Here is a 23,072-nt window from a genome sequence, read left to right as displayed (position 1 = left end):
TCCAGGACACGGACACCTGGAAAACAGGAGACCGTGGCGTTGCTCTTTGGCTCCGATACTCTGAAGTGTTTTACAGTCTCCAACAATGAGAGCACCGCCCTGAGGAGCTGTACTCGGTGCCGGAGCAGGTGAAGGAGCAGGTGAAGAGCTGTGGTGGTGGAGGAGCCGTCGACTTTTCCGACCACGCCGACGCCCCCAGACCCTCTCCGGTGCGGGAGTGGATGTGACGAACCTCGGGGTCTTCCGCTCCGGTAGCGCTGGAACTGAGACCGCCACGTTGGAGACGTCGCGGGCTGCCTCTGGCCTCGTCTTCCGTCGGTGGAACTCGGACTGCTGGTCCAGCTGGACGAGCTCCAAGCTGAGCGTCTGGAGAGCTCGTTCCTCCGCGGTCTCCATGTTCCTCTCTGAGTCGACTCACGTCTCGAACAGCGGTTCAGAGTCTCGCTCAAAATACCGGAGATCACGTGATCCGAACCTAAGCTTCGTTACGTCACTGAAACGCGATCACGTGTCAAAGCACGTCAGACCCGAGCGCAACGAGCTGAATATAAACTGAAATATGAACTTAAATAAAATATAAATGTATAAAATGAGTGAATTTGGTTGACTTTCATTTTAAGAGAAAACTAAACATGAACATAGTTTTTATTTGAACATCAGGTTTTGTTTCCAAACCGACAAAAGAGATAAAAGTCCTTGACAAACCTCCGTATTCGAGGGTTTTTAACTGGAGACGACGTGAAATTACCTCTAATAAAACATTAAAAGGAACAATAAGGACTAAATGACAGCAATCGTTTAAAATGTCTCCCGCAGTCCAATTTCCAAACACTGGAGAGAGGGGTCTGCCCCGCCCCCTCAACCCCAGACCCGCAGCTCGAGCGGGTTGCCAGGTTGAGGACACTGAACCTGCAGGAACGAGCGCGAGACGAGATCAATAACTTTTACAATCACAAGCGACGACGAGTCATATTCTGTAAGATGATCAGTAAATATACTCGCTTGATCTGTTTTTATTGTCTGTTCATTATAAACCAGCTCATGAGGATTTTATACAACTCTGTCAACTGTTAGCGAGCTGGATGCAGCGCTGCCGGCTTTATCCAGAGCCAAGCTCGTTCTCCTGAACACAAAAGCCCACTGCTCCTAAAATCCACTCTGGAGCTGGAATTACTCATTTACACATCCTGACAACATACTGCTCAGTTTAACAGATCATATACACACTTTTCTCCGAGTAGTAGCTGCTGTAGACCTCAGTTATGAAGGACCCTCACTGGAGCTTCACCACACAAACCTTCTGGACGCAGGAACATCATCAGGGCTTCCAGCTCTTCAGCTTTCATTGATCACCAGCTCCCTCCATTTCATGTAGTTACTGTTACACATTAGTTTATTTCACATTGTCTTTACCCTGATTTACCTTTATAACATTGTTGTTTGTTGTTCAAATAAAGTCAAATTATTAATGAACAAAGCTGCTGTAACAACAAAGTATGACTTATGAGTTGATGAAAAAGACCAGATGAAAATGAACCATTTTATTAAACAGTTGTGTGCATTTCCTATTTGCAGAGTAATAACGGTTTATAAGGGTAAGTAACAAAATGGTAATCAGATTGTTTAAAATGGTTATGATCAACATGATTTACAGTATTGATAAGTGAACATTTCATATTATATCATTAATAAAACCAGAAATGCTGAGATCAGTATACAAACTCCAATCAGTGCAACGACCTTATTATAAAAATAATGCAAAACAAGGTATAGCAACAGATATGAATAAATATAGTACCGAAAAATATATCAAATGGACTTTAAAGGGACGTGAGAGACGTGCAGCTCTTCCTCCAGTGGGAACTGCTGCTCATTAGTCTGTCTGGAACGCTGCACTGTGGAGAAGAACTGAAGTTATTACACTAAAAATGGAGTTATTGTTTTGTGGGCTAGTTCTTCAGCACAGTGTGATGTAGAAAAGAAAGGATGGTTTATAGCTGTGGAGCATACGGTCAAGCCTGGGTTTGCTTGAGTTCCTCTATGGTTGGTGCTGGGACAGGTATAAGCAGGCCAAACCTTCTGGGGTCATCAGGGTGAAGCGACCTTAGTCTGGGTCTTCCCCTGCAGTCATGAAGCAGCAGCTGTAAGAATCTAATTATAACAAACTGTTTACAAAGACGAGGAGCATATTCCTCATCTGGACTGTCATCACCTTTTCCTTTTCTTCCTGATCATCTGTTCCCCAATCAGAACTGTGAAATGTGAGATGAGTAAATACTAGGAATCACACTACAAGTACATTTACTTCTACATTACTACTCAAACAATAATCACAACTTCCTGAGCTCACTGATCTCATCTTCATTCATGTTCAGGTTTTGGTGGTCTTGGACTCTCCTATTCTGAAGACAATATGATAAAGAATTACACACTGTCAGCATAGGTGTGGACTGCAGCTACTATTTTCTCTGTGTCATGTTTAGTAATAAACTATAGTCACCTCTTCTCCAAAGCTTCAGAGACATCCATGCTGCTCTCCAGAGCTTCAGTCCCTTCTTCTAGAAGTGGTAGATCTTCTCTATAGAGATCAAATTGTTCTGTTTGTGAAAATGTAGACCACCAATAATACTGTACTTCTGTACTGATATTAGGATCTATAATTCACAATGTGGTCTGAAATCATATTAGTTCAGATCCTGAATACTGACCGGTCTGAAAGTGCTCCACTTGATGGACACCCAATACTGGACAGGGGCATCAAATGCTGCTTCTTCTACTGCCTCTTACTAGGGGTGGAGGTGCTTGAACATTCAAAGCTAAAAAGAAAATCCCATAATCAACTTATTTACACAGAAAAGTGAAGATCATTTCACCACAATATCAAACCTGAGTGATCTCTACTAAAAAGGGCTTTATGGACTCTATTAGATACGACGGATAAACAGCTAACGTCTGATAGACACTGTGCACACGATTAAAACATTATTTTCAACCATTCTGAACAAACCAGCACAATTTAAACGATGGAATAAACAATAAGATGTAGATGTGATTATATAATACACTTCAATCAAGAACTAACATTAAAAACACAGTAAAACATTAGAAACACCAAGTTATGATGAAATGTAGAAAGTCCAGGTAGGATGAAATTATGGGCGAACCGCCAATCACAGAAATGTTCCACAACCTAAAAAGCCTCGGCATTCGTCTAAAAAGCTCCATGAGCAGAGACGGAGTAAAAGCAGAGGAAATATTGGCGATGCGTTTGCATTAATATTGAGCTGGCAGCTCTAGTCTGGAGCACTTTAGCTACCTAGCTCTCTCAAACACGCGCTGCCTTCATAACCCAGCTGCACTCGGACCACTGGGTAGAAATGAAGCCCTCCAATGTTTAAAGCACTGAAAAAGCCCATCTCTACTAGTGGCTGTAAGAAATGATCTAGATGAGGTTAGCTAAACTTAGCTGAAGCTCAGTGCTCACCTGTTCAGGAGAAAATCAGCCAGTTCGGTCCGTTTTGAGTCCTTCTGGGCTCTAAGCTGTCTCCATCTATCAAACGCATCTCCAGTATTTCCTCTGCTTTTACTCCGTCTCTGGTCATGGAGCTTTTTAGACGAATGCCGAGGCTTTTTAGGTTGTGGAACATCTAATGATCCAGGTCCAGGTCGCTTCCTCGCCTCCATGGCTGCAGCACGCTGTGTGCTGTTGTTTTTCCAGATCTGGCAACCCGGGGTGTGGCAGTAGGACTGGGGGGTGGGGGAGTGGGGCAATGGGGCGGGATAGGAAGCTACAGCACAACCAGAGATCCGCTCCGTACCTGACCCCTCAAAGACCACCATACAGGTAGAAGCACTGCGGTCAAGAAACGCTGGAGCTGAAACCTGTGTGTTTCTTTAATATCTGGAGACACATCCTGATCATTTTATCAGTTAGTACAGAAAATGTAACACTTAATGACCTTTAACTGATCAAATGGAGGTTTGTGATTTCTACTAGAGTTTAGAAGTCGTCAGCTCTTAAACTCAGGTCTCTAAATGAGTTTAATGAAGTGGACATTTGGAGTCAGATGAACTTCACACTGTGAGCTATGGCTGTGTCTAACAGTCCGACTGTGTGTCTCTGTATTAATGCGCCACAGGAGGAGCGCTTTTTTAGGAGACAACAAATGAGTAATATATTGATCCTTTCTGGTAAAATACATCATCTTACAGATATTCCACAAACAATACTAATTAATAATATAGAGAACTCTGAGTGAAACACTGAGATCTGCAGAAGAACAAGTAACCGACAGGAACTAGACCAGGCGGCGGAGGACTACATTTTGAGGACACGCTGATGAAGTTCAGCTCAATCAGGCTGGAGGGAGAAGGTCCGCTATCAGAGAGAGGAGAGAGAGGCTTTATCAACGGTGGAGGAAACTAGTCTGAATCCCAGCACTTCAATGTATGTAGGCTACAATAATCACTTCCATGATATTAAAATATTAAATAAGAAGATAAAGCTCCCAGTTTAGTTTATTGTTGTTGTAGATTGTTAGTTAGCCAACAAATCCACGCCCTTCCATCAGTTTTATACGAGTCTCTAAATGTAGATTTAGTCTCCTTCAGCAGCACTAACTCTTCTGATGAGTCTGTTTCTGTTCAGCAGTAAGAAGATAGTAAATGAATGAAATTAAAACATTTAGTTTAGAATAAACTGCTTTAAAACTGGTGCAAAGGAACAAAACCCTGTGATATTGAACTTTTTTTGTGAATAGAGGATAGAGGTAAGCTTTAGTGTTTCAGGATTCTTCGATATGTCCAAAGACATTTAGTGATTTCCAGCATTTTTCTGTATGATGTTGAAACAGTTGTTTCATTGGAGAAATGGTGCTGAGCTGCTAATGCAGGTGAGGGCTCTTCATCTCTGTGAGAGCAGCTTAGCTTGAGGACTAGCTAGCTAACTACCATGTGTTCAGTGAAAGATCAGCATTTTTATTAATGGAAACACAAATAACTAAAGAAAGAAATCAACAGTGAATAGAAAGTCATTTGCATGAAATCATACAGAATTTTCTCTGTGGAGGATATTTCATTATTTTTACTTAGAAAACAAAGCAGGATTTCTCAGTCAGGGAGCTTAAGCTCATAGAGGAGGATTTTCTAATAAAAATGTGTCTCAGCTCTTTGTCTACTGGATAAGCTTGACTTTGGGCTTAAGTTATCTCGCTAATCTGAGAAATCCTGCTTTGTGAAATTCCCTCCAGGAGTGGCTAAATGTTTACATAGGATTCATCTGATTTTGTTAGATGAACAGAATTAATAAACATATTTTATTGATTTTGTTGCTCTTGGTTTGCAGGTATCCCACCAATGCAGAGTATCTCCAAGTTACAAAGCTTTAATGGTGAAGAGCTCTTTCCTGAGGGATGTTGAGGAGAGCGGTTATGTAAGTTTGTTTAAGAATGATTTTATTTTGGTTGATCACAGAAGAGTAGTTGGTGTAATATTGCTGGAGAGATTTGAGTAATTCTCTTTTTATGGTTGGGACTGATAACTTATGGTATCTTTGATGAAGGAATCCTGCGTTGTTGGAGAGGATGCTACGCCTGAGGCCCACATTGAGGTATCACATGAAAAGTACAGGGAGACACAACCTGATGTGTTGATTGTGAAGAACCACATGAAGAAGACCTTTGAAGACTCTTGGAAGATTCTCAGGGGTAAGTGGAATAAAGTAATGGGAGGTAAAACAGTATAGCCATCAAATGTGATGTGATGAACCAACTTCATATGAGTAATTGTGTCTTTTATAGTCTATTATAAATATTTATGACTGTTCTAGGTGTTTTACTCTCCACTACTGCCTTCATCTCTACACTTTATTGCAACATCATAATGAAGCTTTTGTGTGTTTTCTGCTTTTGTGTTACAGTGTATGATGAGGCTGATGCCATCCATCCTGTGATGGTGAACATTTATCACCGCTTCAGCTGAAACAGTGCTGGGAGTTTTCCTCTAAAGGACTCATAGGTGATTTTCAAGAGATGCCCAGCAAAAGTGTAAGCACCCCACTTTCATCTCCACCAGCAGACCTACAGAAGACTCTTAAATTCAGTGATGCTCTCAGAGGTGTACAGGTTCAAAGGAAGGTGTTTCAGTGTGTGTCTAATATTACACTAAATTATGTAAGCACTCCCTTGATGATGTTGGTTTAACGGGCCGTCTGCATACTGAAGTGATTCCATTGTTTTGGAAAGTCACGTACTTACTAAACATAGACGATATTCTCTTATATAAGTGGAACCTACATTATGTACATTTTGCTGTGTCAGGATGAAATATGATTTTTTTTGCTGGTAATAAAAAATGAAACCTTTTTACTTAGTTTCATTGTTTTATTTGCTGTTAATGTCATATTGTAATGGTAGTGCAGTTTCTTTTAATTTCATCTTCATAAACATTGTTAATGTTTTTCTGTTTCTGTTGCTCTTTCAATTAATGCTAAAGTTCAATCTGTTTACTATTTACTTTCTGTAAATAAACAGTATAGAAAGACATTTAGTCACAGGGGTGGTACATCTAAAAGCACATGCTGGTACCTTTTGGAGAGGAGACACAGTTGTACCATAGTTTAAAGGTGCATTTTAGCCTCTTGGGGAACTTAATAGAACCTTAACTTGTACAAAAAGTACTTGTGCTGAAAGGTTCTCTGTAGTATCTCAATAGGGTACAATAATGTTCACTATATAAGGGAGAAGCCCTCAACTGACTGCACAATAGAAACACCTATATCTGTATGCTGTTCATCGACTTTTCCTCCGCCTTCAAAATGGTCATCCCACCAGACCTGGAAATCAACACCTGCATTTGTAATTGGGTTTTGGGACATCCTAATAAAAAGACCCCAGTATGTGCGGTTGTAGTTCTGTGTCCTGCAGACTCTCTGTGTGACAGTGGAATACGTCAGCTCCACTGTGGCAGACTGAGGCTCAGCAAAATGTTCAGGTTCAAGTTCCCCTTCCATTAGAGACGTTCCTCACCAGCACTGTGTGTGGAAGGAGATTGCAGCTTCATTAGGGACACCTTTCACTCCAGCCACACACTGTATAACCACCTACCATCCAGGAGGAGATGAAGAAACCAGTGAGATGAGACTGTCAGTGTTTGTGTTGTAATATTTCACATTAAAATCTAGGACAGTCAGTTCTCTCATTTCTTGGAAAAGTCCTCTTTATGAAAGTTGGCAGTACTTTAGTGTTTTGATGGACTTTAGTTTAGTTCATGAAGTAATGTGAAGGAAAGGACACTCTCCCTCTCTATGGAGTTCACTTTTATAAAGCAAAAACACACAACATCAGCTTCTGTACTCGAGAGTCTAATACAATGTCTTTAATATTCAGCCTCCAATCACTCACTATTAAGGGCACAGAAGCCGTTCACTTGAATAGAAGAGTGCACTTCTATATAGTGAGAAGGAATCCCTTTGGAATTGACCTCATGGATGGAGCTTGCATGTCACTGTGTGGTCAAACTGATAAACTACAAGAGTTAGAATGAGAGGCAGCTTCTCCTCATTCATGGCTGCTGCTTTGTACACCTTCAGCAGTTTTTAGGACCAGACCTTTAAGTAGTCTGATAAAAGAGAGGAAAAGGTCTGTGGTGATGACTCTCTTTAACTGTGTCCTAATCTGAGGAGACAAGGACAGACACGGGTGGAAAAACGAAAATGTCCAAATACAAGTGGGAAATGCACTAAAACGGGGCGGAGAAAATATCAGAAAACGGAAATGTCTGAATGTGGTTGCAAAAAAAAAGCTCAGAAAACAGGTGCGGAAAAAATGTTTTTGGATGGGAGATATAAGCCCATAGCAATATTTTGTGAGGAAACAATTGCTCTTACTTTACATTAAAACACCAGTGATTGGCAAAATGAGTATTACTCATAGATAAATCAGATGACAGATCATAAAAGACTCACAGAAACTCACGTCAATAAAAACGTCTCAAACTAACCGACAAATTATAAATACCCCCTAATTCCAAATCCAGTCCGGAGATATTATGTCTGCTTAAAACAAACAAACAAACAAAAAAGTCCATTCTGATTAACCACATACAAACTTAAAAGATACCCCAATGCACCATGGGAGCACTACTGTGCCCTAATACAGTGTCACAGTTTATGTCAATTAAAGTCTCTACATGTAAACTTTGACCATCAGAAGTTTCCCACCTCTCAACCTCTCCATTAGAGCAAGTAGCTGGAGTTAAAGATTCAGCAGTGCGGAGCTGTCATGCATGTAGAAGTGGACTAGATTTGAATAGCAGATCAAACTCGGGAATGAACTGATTCTACAGGTAGAAGAAGAAAACGCCTGAAAACGGGTGCAAAATAAAAAATGTCAGAAAACGGAAGTGCCCAAAAACAGGTGCGGAAAAAAGCCCGAAAAAGGAAGTGCCGAAAAATAGGTGGGAAAGCGGAAATGCCCGAATATGGGTACGAAAAGAATGTCAGAAAACAGAAGTGCCCAAAAACTGGTGCGGGAAAAAATGCCCGAAAATAGGTGCAGAACAAAATGTCTGAAAATGGGTGCGAAAAGAAATGTCTGAAAAGGGGTGGGAAAACGGAAATGCCCGATTACGGGTGCAAAATAAAAAATGGCAGAAAACGGAGGTGCCCAAAAACAGGTGCGAAAAAATGGAAATGTCCGAATACGGTTAAAATAACAGCTCTCAAACTAACCCATAAAATATGAAAACGGCAGCGAAAAATAAAATGCCTGAAAACGAGTGAATTCACCATTTTCATTTCATCAGCAAGTTTGGATGGATGACTTTTATGATTTGTGATCAAGTGAGTCTCTAAACCTAGTCATAATGCCTTATAATAATTCATTTTTACTGTTTTGAGATTACAGGATCATTTACAGTGCAGTTTTCTCACCATATTGGCAGATAATTTTGCTTGATTCAAGCATTTCTTTTCTTATTTTGCTTTTATTCATCTTAGTTTTTGACACTGATGTTTTGCAGTGCATTGGTGCTGTGGGGACAGTGGAAGTGTAGTGTAGACTATAGACATATGAAACAGTAGTAAGATAAATATACTGTAAGATAAATATATTGTGAGGGGAACAGGCAGTTTTACCAGTGTTCTTTAAAGCTTGTCCACCATAGCAACAGTTACTAATGACAGAACAAAGGGCATGGACAGGTCAATTATGATATCACAGGGTTGGAAGTGTATAAATGGCAGGAGCATCTTCACTCGGCTCATTCACAGCTTTCTGCTGTTGGAGATCAGCTGCTCCTTTAAACATGAGCTTTGAGTACATCCCCCCATCCTGGCAGACAGCCAGCCAGAAAAAGCCAGGATACAGCTTCGATGTGAAAGATCCAGGCAACTTCGAAGCTCGACTGAGGGCAATGATAGCGGCTCAGGCCAACGACAGTAAGACGAGTGAGAGAGAGACAGACAGTGAGAAGAGCAAGAAGAGAAGGAGAGAGACAGACAGTGAGGAGAGCAAGAAGAGAAGGAGAGAGACAGACAGTGAGAAGAGCAAGAAGAGAAGGAGAGAGACAGACAGGGAAAGGAATACTAAGAGAAGGAGAGAGACAGACAGTGAGAGGAAGGTGAAAAAGAGGAGAGAAGGAGGAGAACAGAGCTCAGGGCGATCTGTCTGCAGAGACGCTACGCCTGCTGAGGAGAGCCAGTCCAGTCTAAAGACCACACCCAAACAGAGACTGGTTCACAGACTGAATCAGGAAGTCCAGGTGCTCCACAAACTCGGCCCCAGAACTGCTGAAGTCTGTTTAGCAAATAAAAAAACTAAAGATCTGCTGAAGTTAGAACTACAGCCAAGTCAGGAGCACAAACTAACCAGACAGTCCAGTTCAGAGTCCGGCTGCATTCACTCCTGCACAGATAAGTGGTGCCTGATGAATTTCGTGAATCAGCTGGGCCTTAAGCTTCCAACCCGGACAGGAACTAGAGGCCCTCAAACCACCTGCAGCTGTAGAGGAGACTAGAGGAAAGTCAACAGAAACAGAAACAGAAACAGTCTGATGAAGCTCAGAGAAAATCAGAGGACAGTCAAAGGGAGTCAGAGAAGTGAGGGTGTCAGAGGAAGGCCAAAGGAAACTGTAGAATGTAATAGAGAGTCAGAGGACAGACCGAGGAAACTCATTGAAAGTTAGAGGAAGTCAGAGGCCAGTCAAAGGAAGGTCTGAGGAAATGAGAGGAAAGTCAGAAAGAGTCAGAGGAAGTTAGAGGAAATACAGAAGAAGGTCAGAGGAAGTTAGACACAGTCTCCAGATCAGTGTGCAGGCATTGTTGGTCCACCTGTGACTTAAAGCTCCTCTGCCTCTGATCCAGACTCTGAGAGTTGCCTCCCATACCTCCTCTGCATAGCAAACCACACCTCAACAGAGCGCTCAGCTCTAAACTCAGGATGAGGCTTGAGACGTTGTGCTGGTTCAGCTTCCTGTGAGGCTATAGTTGCTGTCTGGCTAACAAGACTCAGGTGTGCTAAGTGGATCTGGAGTCAGTGACTCAGAGCACTGTAGAGTGGGAGGGGCATAGCCAGAGGGGGCGGACCATTCTTTCTCCTAATTGGATTCACTGTGTTCTTGTTTTGGATCCGGTGTCGACCAGAGGAGGATGGGTTCCCCTTTTGAGTCTTGGTTCCTCTCAAGGTTCTTTTTTTTTACTATAAACATTAAAAACATTTTGACAATCAGAATCAGATAATAATATTAATTCTTTTTAAACTTATTAATATTAATTAACACCACACATACAAATGAATTCATCCTTCCATTCATTCATAACTTAACAGAGGACATGATGCAGGCACGGGTCCTCCGGCACCGAAGACACTCAAATTCTTCCTCTTCTGAGGGGTTCCACTGCTCACAGCTGCAGTGGAACAACTCCTCACACAGGGGACAGTAGACCCATGACACGATGGCGCCATCCCCAGGGGGATTTACCCGCTTGCACCTGCCACAAAGATCTGACATAAAAGAAACACACTTACACACTATCTCCCCTGCTGACAGAGTATCATACACTACTCACAACAAGTTAGCCAACAACAGTGGCAGGTATACCCCAACAAAAAAGGGGGTAAAGGTTAGAGTGCATTTTAGGTTCATCCTGAAAATTCACCCGAAAGCCAAATATCCCTAACTTTTTGTGAGACGTGTAATTAAGAGACTTTGTTCACTGCAGTTACATTTAGATTGCAATCCAACACTTTTTCTACTACTAAACACTGTCTTTAAGAACTCATCTTTTTAATGGACAGCTACCTTTTGGTTTGTGTCATGGGTGTCTCTATCGTCCTCCTGGTCCTTTGGGCAGTTTCATTGATGAACTGGATGTTCTCTTGAGTGGACTCCCTGTTGACGCCCCACTTATTCTACTTGGCGACTTCAACCTTCCATCAGAGAAACTCCAGTCTTCATGCCTTCTCCCAATCCTATCCTCTTTTGATCTCGCGTTCAACCAGTCTGCACCAACACACAGAGCAGGGAACACTCTGGACCTGATCTTCAGCAGACCTGTCCCTGCTCTGGATGTGGCTGTGACTCCTTTGGACTTCTCTGATCACCACTTTCTCTCCTTCTCACTCCCCCTCTCTGCTCCTTCAACTACCACTTCTGCAAGTTCTTCCACTCTTCACCGCAATCTTCACTCTGTTTCCCCCTCAGCTCTTGCCTCTACTGTCCTGACCACTCTTCCCCATCTCGAATCTTTCTCCTCTCTCCCACTTGAAACTGCTACAGACACTCTCCTCTCTTCTATCTCCACCTCTGTCGACCTTCTCTGCCCTTTCTCCCCTAGGTCAGCAAATTCTTCTCCACCTTCCCCGTGGCTGTCAGATGTTCTCCGCAACAACCGTAGAGAGCTAAGACTGGCTGAAAGGAAGTGGCGGAAGTCACAACACGACTCCGACCTCCACTCCTATCAGTCTCTTCTCTCCAGGTTTAGAACGGAAGTTGCTGCCGCCAAAGCATCTTACTACAGGGGGAAATTGGAATCCTCTGCATCTGACCCACGCAAACTATTCACCATCTTCTCCTCTCTCCTCAACCCTCCTACTCCCCCACCTCCCACTACCCTGTCTGCAGACGATTTTGTCTCCTTCTTTGAAGAAAAGGTTGACAAGATCCGCCGATCCTTCCCCCCTGCCTCTACCCCCCTCTCTAGACACTGCCCTCCTCCTCCCTCTTCTCTGACTTGCTTCTCTCCTCTTTCCACAGATGACCTCCTACATCTTCTCACCTCCAATAATCCTACCACCTGTCCACTAGACCCTATTCCATCCCCTCTGTTCCAAACAATCGCTCCAAACCTCCTCCCCTTCATCTCCTCTATCATAAACAGCTCTTTGTCATCAGGTCAGGTACCATCGGCCTTCAAGTCTGCCAGAGTCGTGCCCATCCTAAAGAAACCAACTCTAGACAGCTTGGACATCGGCAACTACAGACCTATCTCTCTTCTCTCTTTTCTCTCAAAGATTCTCGAACGTTCCGTCTACAACCAACTGTCTCTCTTTCTCACTCTGAACAATCTTCAGGACCCCCACCAGTCTGGCTTCAAAGCTGCACACTCTACTGAAACTGCTCTCATTGCAGTTACAGAGAAGCTCCATGCAGCTAAAGCTGCCAGACTGTCCTCGGTTCTGATCCTTCTTGACCTCTCCGCAGCTTTTGACACAGTGGACCACAAGATCCTCCTGTCTATCCTTGCCGGTCTTGGAATTACCGGCTCTGCATGGCAATGGTTCGCATCATACCTGCAGGGACGCTCATACCAGGTAACGTGGCAGGGCGACACGTCCGCTCCTTGTAGTCTCTCCACTGGCGTTCCACAAGGCTCAGTTCTTGGTCCTCTTCTTTTCTCACTATACACCCACTCTCTTGGTAAAGTGATCTCCTCCCATGGATTCTCTTACCACTGCTACGCCGACGACACTCAACTCATGCTCTCTTTCCCACCGTCTGACACACAGGTCTCCACCCGTATCTCAGCATGCCTCGCCGACGTCTCGTCTTGGATGGCGGCTCACCACCTCAAACTCAACCCCAGCAAGACGGAGTTGCTGTACATCCCGGGAACTGCTGGACCAAGAAACGATCTTGCCATCACCTTCGAGAACTCACTGGTCACTCCCTCTACTGAAGCCCGAAGCCTTGGTGTAGTGATGGATGATCAGTTATCGTTCTCAAGTCATGTTGCAAACCTAACTCGGTCCTGCAGATTTCTTCTGTACAACATCCGGAGAATTCGACCCTTCCTCTCTAGAGAGGCCACCCAGGTGCTTGTTCAGTCTCTCGTCACTTCCAGACTTGACTACTGCAACTCTCTTCTGGCTGGTCTCCCTCTGCGCACCATCAGGCCCCTGCAACTCATCCAGAATGCAGCGGCACGGGTCGTCTTCAATGTCCCTAAATTCAGCCATGTCACTCCACTGCTGCGTTCTCTCCACTGGCTTCCTGTAGCTGCCCGCATCAGATTTAAAACCCTGACGCTGGCCTACAAAGCCAAGAACGGACCAGCCCCTCCGTATCTGATGGCAATGGTCAAAAGCCGATCCGCACCAAGAGCCCTTCGAGCTTCAAGTACGGCTCGGCTCGACCCACCATCCCTCAAAATCCGCGGAAGACAAGCGTCCAGGCTTTTTTCTGTCCTGGCACCAAAGTGGTGGAACGAGCTGCCCCTGGATGTCCGAACGGCCGAGTCGCTCGCTGTCTTCAAACGCAGACTGAAGACCCACCTCTTCAGAGAGTACTTGGACGAATAGTTCTATGGTTGCCTTATTGTATTGTGTTTAGTAATGTCTAAGCTTGGAGGTATCTTTTGTATTAGTCTATTCTAACTAGCTGAGGTTTTCTTGGGTAAATAGCAAAGCACTTTGTAAGTCGCTCTGGATAAGAGCGTCTGCTAAATGCCATAAATGTAAATGTAAATGTAAATGGGTGCATCTCTGTCCCCTCCCTCATCTGGCTGCCTTGCCTTTCTACATTTCATTCTCCCTGTAAGAAATAATCTTTAGATCCTGAACACCTACAGATAAGGCAGAAGGTAAAACTACACTGAAAAGGTGAGATATAAACTAAAAGCTCCTGAAACAGTAACTGAATCTCTAACTGAACACTGAAGTCACCTGTCTTCGGTGCTGGAGCTTTTCTCTTTTCACCTGCAGGTTGATCACATTTAGATTTTCATTAGTTTCACATTTTATCCTGGACACCTTTAAAATTTTTAGAAACAATAATAGTGGTGTATTTATAGTTTAATAGCTTATCACCTCTTTTTCCTGCTGGCTGTAGTGAGGAGGAGGTGGCAGCTGGGGGTTGTCCCGGAGGCTGTGGCGGGGTCAGCGGATTGTGTCGCTGCTCCAGCGTTGGGGCCCTTGGTGGTCTGGGCTCTCCTCTGTTGTGCTCTTTGGCCTCTTCGGCCTTCCTGGCCAAGTCCTCTTTTTGCTGCAGGAGTCTTTCATACTCCTCTCCAGTGATGACCCGGGAGGTGGGATTTGTGGCCACTGAAGATTAAGAGCAGAGGGCTCTCCTTCCGGGCATGACGAATTAAGTGTTTGAACCAGCACTGGAACAGCTCTCCGTTGATGTACCCCGCCAGAGATTTGACATAGAGGGCATTGAGGGGTCCTCCTTGGGTGTACTGGCCTCTGGGAAAATTCTTTTGCGAAAACTATAAATGGTGGAATGTCCTCCCCAGCTGCGTTTAAGCAAGCCAGTACGGACACGTGGTCTCGGGTGCGGGGGTCCTGCTGGTATGTGTGTGTAGACCCCCGGGGTGTCAGTACTTTGAACCTGGTGCCATTCATCTGGAAAGCAGTCTCACAGTTATAAATCTGTTTCCAGAGTGGATGTCAGCAGGTCAAAGTACTGATCCACCGTCCTCTTCTTTCCCACGGTCGATGGTGTCCGGGGTCCTTATGCTTAGTTGTCCTGCGTGGCTCCTCCTAAAACAGTGCCATCACTTTTTTCCCCAAGTGGTGGCACATCTTCACTGGGGTTCCTCTTCCTCCTCACTGCATTGCCGTACGCCAGCAGCCGCGCCTTAGTGAGGGGGAACCCATGCTGCGCACAGTAAATGCAGTACTGCACCAGAGCCCCCTCATACATGTCAGTAACTGCTTCCGACCTGTGCGACAGCCATGGGTCACCCGCCCACTTACTCTGTCCCCCAAGGTGTTGCGGGGGACTTTGAAGAGCCTGGCTACTCGGTGTACAGCCATGCCAGCAGAAACCTCCTGAAGTGCCCCACCATGTCCTCTTCCCTCCAGTGCTTCCTAGTTGCCATATTCTGTAAAAATGAATTTAGAATTTCGAGCGTCTGGGTGATTCTACCACTTACTACTACTAATAATGATAATAAAATCAAAAATAATTATGATATTAATAATAATTAATAAAAATGGATAATCAGAAGTGTTATCATTATTATCATCATCATAATCTTATAATGTTTGTAATCATGCGTGTATTCATGACTTTGCTTATGGAACATATCGTGTTTGTGCCAGATGGGATGAGATGAGACGAGAGATCGCATTTCACACTGTTCCTATCAGATCCAGTGGTTACACTCGCGAAACGGTAAACAGCTGTGTGTTACATGCAGTACTTTACACACAAGAGTAAAACGTTCTTAACGATGCCAAGCAATTGGCGATAAATGAGAGCAGAAATGCATAATGCACAGAAGTGGCTAATGCTGGGGGTGTGGCTGATTATTATGGGACGAACTGCTAATATATAATCAAACTTCACTTGATGAGCAGTCAAGAATCCGTTACTGGCTAAAGGAAATATTGTTGTGTATTCATTAGCTATGCAGATGTTCATAGAGCTGAAGGAATGGTATGGAGTTGAGCAATAATATAGTGAGGCTCATGGGTTAGACTTGGGAAAGGAGAGCGAGATCCATTCCCAGGCCTAATTTGGTAAACTGTACATGAACTGAACAAATATAGGAGATTGTTCAGATTGGACATACTTTCCATTGTATGTGACCGGGATGTTAAGGGGGCCAGCTGTGTCTTCATGTGTACTATGTACGTTAATCAATGGTGGGGGCTGATTTATATCCCTTATGGATAAGATACTGACATCCTGCATATGGGAACAGTCCAACAACATATGAGGTGTAGTAGGGTATAAAACGCAGGTGTTCCTCTGTCTGAACAGAGGGGCACAGAGAATTGGTGGCTCTCTCCACACTGTACTTTTGATTGGAATAAAATGTTTCATTATTGCAGTTCATGACGTGCTGATCATGTCTCTGACTTTTTGCTCTGTAAAACTGCTCCAATATCAGAGTCATTCATTTGATCTTGCGCTAATGTCTCTGATGATAATGGGGTCACTGGTACATCAGGCTGGACAGACAGGCCTGGGCGGTGGTTCCTACTGCATCATGGGATATTTCCTCTGTGCATTCTTGCATCAAAGTGTGCATGTTAGCAGGCATTAGTGACAAACTGTCGGCATCCATATTCTCTTTTCCGGGGCGGTACTTTATGGAGAAATGAAAATCTGTTAATTTAGCAACCCACCTTGATGAGGTCATAGAGTGGACCAGCAATGCAAGAGAAATAATATAATATATAATAATATAAATATAAATATAATAACTCAAAGCCCCAGCATTCCTCTAAGCTCAGCTACAGTGCTGTGTCCCTCTGCAAGAGCTCTCACTGCAGATGTATCAGCAGGGTCCATCCTGCTTCCTTCTGTGGACACAGTTCGACCAAGGACATCTGTCTTAACCCTTTCCTGCCTGAGTGGAACATTCCTTTTTCAGACACTATGTAACATAGTCATAGAAAAAACCTTATGGTGTAAATACAGTACATAATACAGACAATATATACATACCATTATAAACCAGGTGAATCAGTTCTTTAATATGATATGAAACACAATGTTTGTGTACCTAATTTATCAATCTCTCCATTTTTATTTAATTCATATATACTTACATTTTACACATTTATGTGAAATATAGATAAAAATATAGAGTACTTGCAATTTTGTGAGCTATTTGTCAGAAAAATAATTTTTAATTCATCATCTTTTATTCAAAACATATCATCTATTTAGCAGATGTCATTTAACAATTTAAAATGTTCATGTAGCTCCTTTTTTTACCTCACTATTTTACTGTCAGCACACACTATAAACCAATAAAAGTGTACTTCTGTAAGTGTGTTCTGTGGACACAGTGTCTGAAAAAGGAATGTTCCACTCAGGCAGGAAAGGGTTAAGACAGAAGTCCGTTACCTTGGTCTAACTGTGTAACATAGTCATTGAGAGACTTCACATAAAACAAGTAAACTAGAACTGATTTCAGGTTTACATAAATATCATCTTACTCTCAAATATAATCTTACTCTCATAAATATAATCTTACTTTCATAAATATAATCTTACTCTCATTAATATAATCTTACTTTCATAAATATAATCTTACTCTCATAAATATAATCTTACTTTCATAAATATAATCTTACTCTCATTAATATAATCTTACTCTCATAAATATAATCTTACTTTCATAAATATAATCTTACTCTCATAAATATAATCTTACTTTCATAAATATAATCTTACTCTCATAAATATAATCTTACTTTTATAAATATAATCTTACTCTCATAAATATAATCTTACTTTCATAAATATAATCTTACTCTCATAAATATAATCTTACTTTCATAAATATATTCTTACTTTTATAAATATAATCTTACTCTCATAAATATAATCTTACTTTCATAAATATATTCTTACTTTTATAAATATAATCTTACTCTCATAAATATAATCTTACTTTCATAAATATAATCTTACTTTTATAAATATAATCTTACTCTCATAAATATAATCTTACTCTCATACATATAATCTTACTTTTATAAATATAATCTTACTCTCATAAATATAATCTTACTTTCATAAATATAATCTTACTCTCATAAATATCATCTTACTCTCATAAATATCATCTTACTTTTATAAATATAATCTTACTTTTATAAATATAATCTTACTCTCATAAATATAATCTTTTCATAAATATAATCTTACTTTCATAAATATAATCTTACTCTCATAAATATAATCTTACTTTCATAAATATAATCTTACTCTCATAAATATCATCTTACTCTCATAAATATAATCTTACTCTCATAAATATAATCTTACTTTTATAAATATAATCTTACTCTTACTCTCATAAATATAATCTTACTCTCATAAATATAATCTTTTCATAAATATAATCTTACTCTCATAAATATAATCTTTTCATAAATATAATCTTACTTTCATAAATATAATCTTACTCTCATAAATATAATCTTTTCATAAATATAATCTTACTCTCATAAATATAATCTTACTCTCATAAATATAATCTTACTTTTATAAATATAATCTTACTCTCATAAATATAATCTTACTTTCATAAATATAATCTTACTCTCATAAATATAATCTTACTTTCATAAATATAATCTTACTTTTATAAATATAATCTTACTCTCATAAATATAATCTTACTTTCATAAATATAATCTTACTCTCATAAATATAATCTTACTTTCATAAATATAATCTTACTCTCATAAATATAATCTTACTTTTATAAATATAATCTTACTCTCATAAATATAATCTTACTTTCATAAATATAATCTTACTCTCATAAATATAATCTTACTTTCATAAATATAATCTTACTTTTATAAATATAATCTTACTCTCATAAATATAATCTTACTCTCATAAATATAATCTTACTTTCATAAATATAATCTTACTCTCATAAATATCATCTTACTCTCATAAATATCATCTTACTTTTATAAATATAATCTTACTTTTATAAATATAATCTTACTCTCATAAATATAATCTTTTCATAAATATAATCTTACTTTCATAAATATAATCTTACTCTCATAAATATAATCTTACTTTCATAAATATAATCTTACTCTCATAAATATAATCTTACTCTCATAAATATAATCTTACTTTTATAAATATAATCTTACTCTTACTCTCATAAATATAATCTTACTCTCATAAATATAATCTTTTCATAAATATAATCTTACTTTTATAAATATAATCTTACTTTTATAAATATAATCTTACTTTCATAAATATAATCTTACTTTTATAAATATAATCTTACTCTCATAAATATAATCTTTTCATAAATATAATCTTACTTTCATAAATATAATCTTACTCTCATAAATATAATCTTTTCATAAATATAATCTTACTCTCATAAATATAATCTTACTTTCATAAATATAATCTTACTTTTATAAATATAATCTTACTCTCATAAATATAATCTTACTTTTATAAATATAATCTTACTCTCATAAATATAATCTTACTTTCATAAATATAATCTTACTCTCATAAATATAATCTTACTTTCATAAATATAATCTTACTTTTATAAATATAATCTTACTCTCATAAATATAATCTTACTTTCATAAATATAATCTTACTCTCATAAATATAATCTTACTTTTATAAATATAATCTTACTCTCATAAATATAATCTTACTTTCATAAATATAATCTTACTCTCATAAATATAATCTTACTCTCATTAATATAATCTTACTTTTATAAATATAATCTTACTTTTATAAATATAATCTTACTTTCATAAATATAATCTTACTCTCATAAATATAATCTTACTTTCATAAATATAATCTTACTTTTATAAATATAATCTTACTCTCATAAATATAATCTTACTCTCATAAATATAATCTTACTCTCATAAATATAATCTTACTTTCATAAATATAATCTTACTTTTATAAATATAATCTTACTCTCATAAATATAATCTTACTTTTATAAATATAATCTTACTCTCATAAATATAATCTTACTTTCATAAATATAATCTTACTTTTATAAATATAATCTTACTCTCATAAATATAATCTTACTTTCATAAATATAATCTTACTCTCATAAATATAATCTTACTTTCATAAATATAATCTTACTTTCATAAATATAATCTTACTCTCATAAATATAATCTTTTCATAAATATAATCTTACTTTTATAAATATAATCTTACTCTCATAAATATAATCTTACTCTCATAAATATAATCTTTTCATAAATATAATCTTACTTTTATAAATATAATCTTACTTTTATAAATATAATCTTACTTTTATAAATATAATCTTACTCTCATAAATATAATCTTACTTTCATAAATATAATCTTACTCTCATAAATATAATCTTACTTTCATAAATATAATCTTACTCTCATAAATATAATCTTTTCATAAATATAATCTTACTTTTATAAATATAATCTTACTTTTATAAATATAATCTTACTTTCATAAATATAATCTTACTCTCATAAATATAATCTTACTTTCATAAATATAATCTTACTTTTATAAATATAATCTTACTCTCATAAATATAATCTTACTTTTATAAATATAATCTTACTCTCATAAATATAATCTTTTCATAAATATAATCTTACTTTTATAAATATAATCTTACTCTCATAAATATAATCTTACTTTCATAAATATAATCTTACTCTCATAAATATAATCTTACTTTCATAAATATAATCTTACTTTTATAAATATAATCTTACTCTCATAAATATAATCTTACTTTTATAAATATAATCTTACTCTCATAAATATAATCTTACTTTCATAAATATAATCTTACTTTTATAAATATAATCTTACTCTCATAAATATAATCTTACTTTCATAAATATAATCTTACTCTCATAAATATAATCTTACTTTCATAAATATAATCTTACTCTCATAAATATAATCTTTTCATAAATATAATCTTACTTTTATAAATATAATCTTACTCTCATAAATATAATCTTACTTTCATAAATATAATCTTACTTTTATAAATATAATCTTACTCTCATAAATATAATCTTACTTTTATAAATATAATCTTACTCTCATAAATATAATCTTACTTTCATAAATATAATCTTACTTTTATAAATATAATCTTACTCTCATAAATATAATCTTACTTTTATAAATATAATCTTACTCTCATAAATATAATCTTACTCTCATAAATATAATCTTACTTTCATAAATATAATCTTACTTTTATAAATATAATCTTACTCTCATAAATATAATCTTACTTTTATAAATATAATCTTACTCTCATAAATATAATCTTACTTTCATAAATATAATCTTACTTTTATAAATATAATCTTACTCTCATAAATATAATCTTACTTTCATAAATATAATCTTACTCTCATAAATATAATCTTACTTTCATAAATATAATCTTACTTTCATAAATATAATCTTACTCTCATAAATATAATCTTTTCATAAATATAATCTTACTTTTATAAATATAATCTTACTCTCATAAATATAATCTTACTCTCATAAATATAATCTTTTCATAAATATAATCTTACTTTTATAAATATAATCTTACTTTTATAAATATAATCTTACTTTCATAAATATAATCTTACTCTCATAAATATAATCTTACTTTCATAAATATAATCTTACTTTCATAAATATAATCTTACTCTCATAAATATAATCTTTTCATAAATATAATCTTACTTTTATAAATATAATCTTACTTTTATAAATATAATCTTACTTTCATAAATATAATCTTACTCTCATAAATATAATCTTACTTTTATAAATATAATCTTACTCTCATAAATATAATCTTACTTTTATAAATATAATCTTACTCTCATAAATATAATCTTTTCATAAATATAATCTTACTTTTATAAATATAATCTTACTCTCATAAATATAATCTTACTTTCATAAATATAATCTTACTCTCATAAATATAATCTTACTTTCATAAATATAATCTTACTTTTATAAATATAATCTTACTCTCATAAATATAATCTTACTTTTATAAATATAATCTTACTCTCATAAATATAATCTTACTTTCATAAATATAATCTTACTTTTATAAATATAATCTTACTCTCATAAATATAATCTTACTTTCATAAATATAATCTTACTCTCATAAATATAATCTTACTTTCATAAATATAATCTTACTCTCATAAATATAATCTTTTCATAAATATAATCTTACTTTTATAAATATAATCTTACTCTCATAAATATAATCTTACTTTCATAAATATAATCTTACTTTTATAAATATAATCTTACTCTCATAAATATAATCTTACTTTTATAAATATAATCTTACTCTCATAAATATAATCTTACTTTCATAAATATAATCTTACTCTCATTAATATAATCTTACTCTCATAAATATAATCTTACTTTGGAGTTTGTTGAGCAGCTTGTATCAACCCCAGTGCTGCAGCGAACAACAGCTTATCTTATCTTATCTTATCTTGGTTCACTACTATTCACTTATTTGTGTAAAACTGCTGCAAACTTTACAAACTACTAAACAAACAAGACTAAAAGGAATGTGATAAAATCTCCACACGTGTTTATTTCCATCTAGATGAAGATAAATCATTAGAATGATTCAGAAAGGAGAGCTGAGCCCCTGACTGACTAAACTTACATCACGGCTCTCAGAATCCCCTCAGCTCTGCCGAAGCCTCAGCACTGATAATATTACAATTTTACCATTAAAGCCATGTTTTCTGAGTAGAAATGATTAGTAATAAAACTAATAAACAGTTTTAGACTGATCTCACTCATCTGACTGACAGCATTTCTCTGTGTGTTGTTATGGGGGTCCTCTCTCTCCGCTGCTCTCCGTGTGCTTTTTTCTCTGATTCTCCTTAATTCTGTAAAAAAGACACGACACAAACCGCTTGATCAATAATAGCTCTTTTAGACTGGGTTGTTCGCTGCCTGGAGCAGTTTTCAGATTTACAATCAGTGATCAGTGGAGATACAAGGCTTTAAACCATTGAAATGGTTGTTTTGAAATTTGAATGGGCTTTAAATGGTTAAACTATTCACATT

This window comes from Salminus brasiliensis, chromosome 12 (assembly GCF_030463535.1).
Source record: "Salminus brasiliensis chromosome 12, fSalBra1.hap2, whole genome shotgun sequence".
NCBI classification, from domain to species: Eukaryota; Metazoa; Chordata; class Actinopteri; order Characiformes; family Bryconidae; genus Salminus; species Salminus brasiliensis.
The sequence above is the reverse complement of the archived record's forward strand: the minus strand, read 5'-3'. Positions refer to the sequence as shown.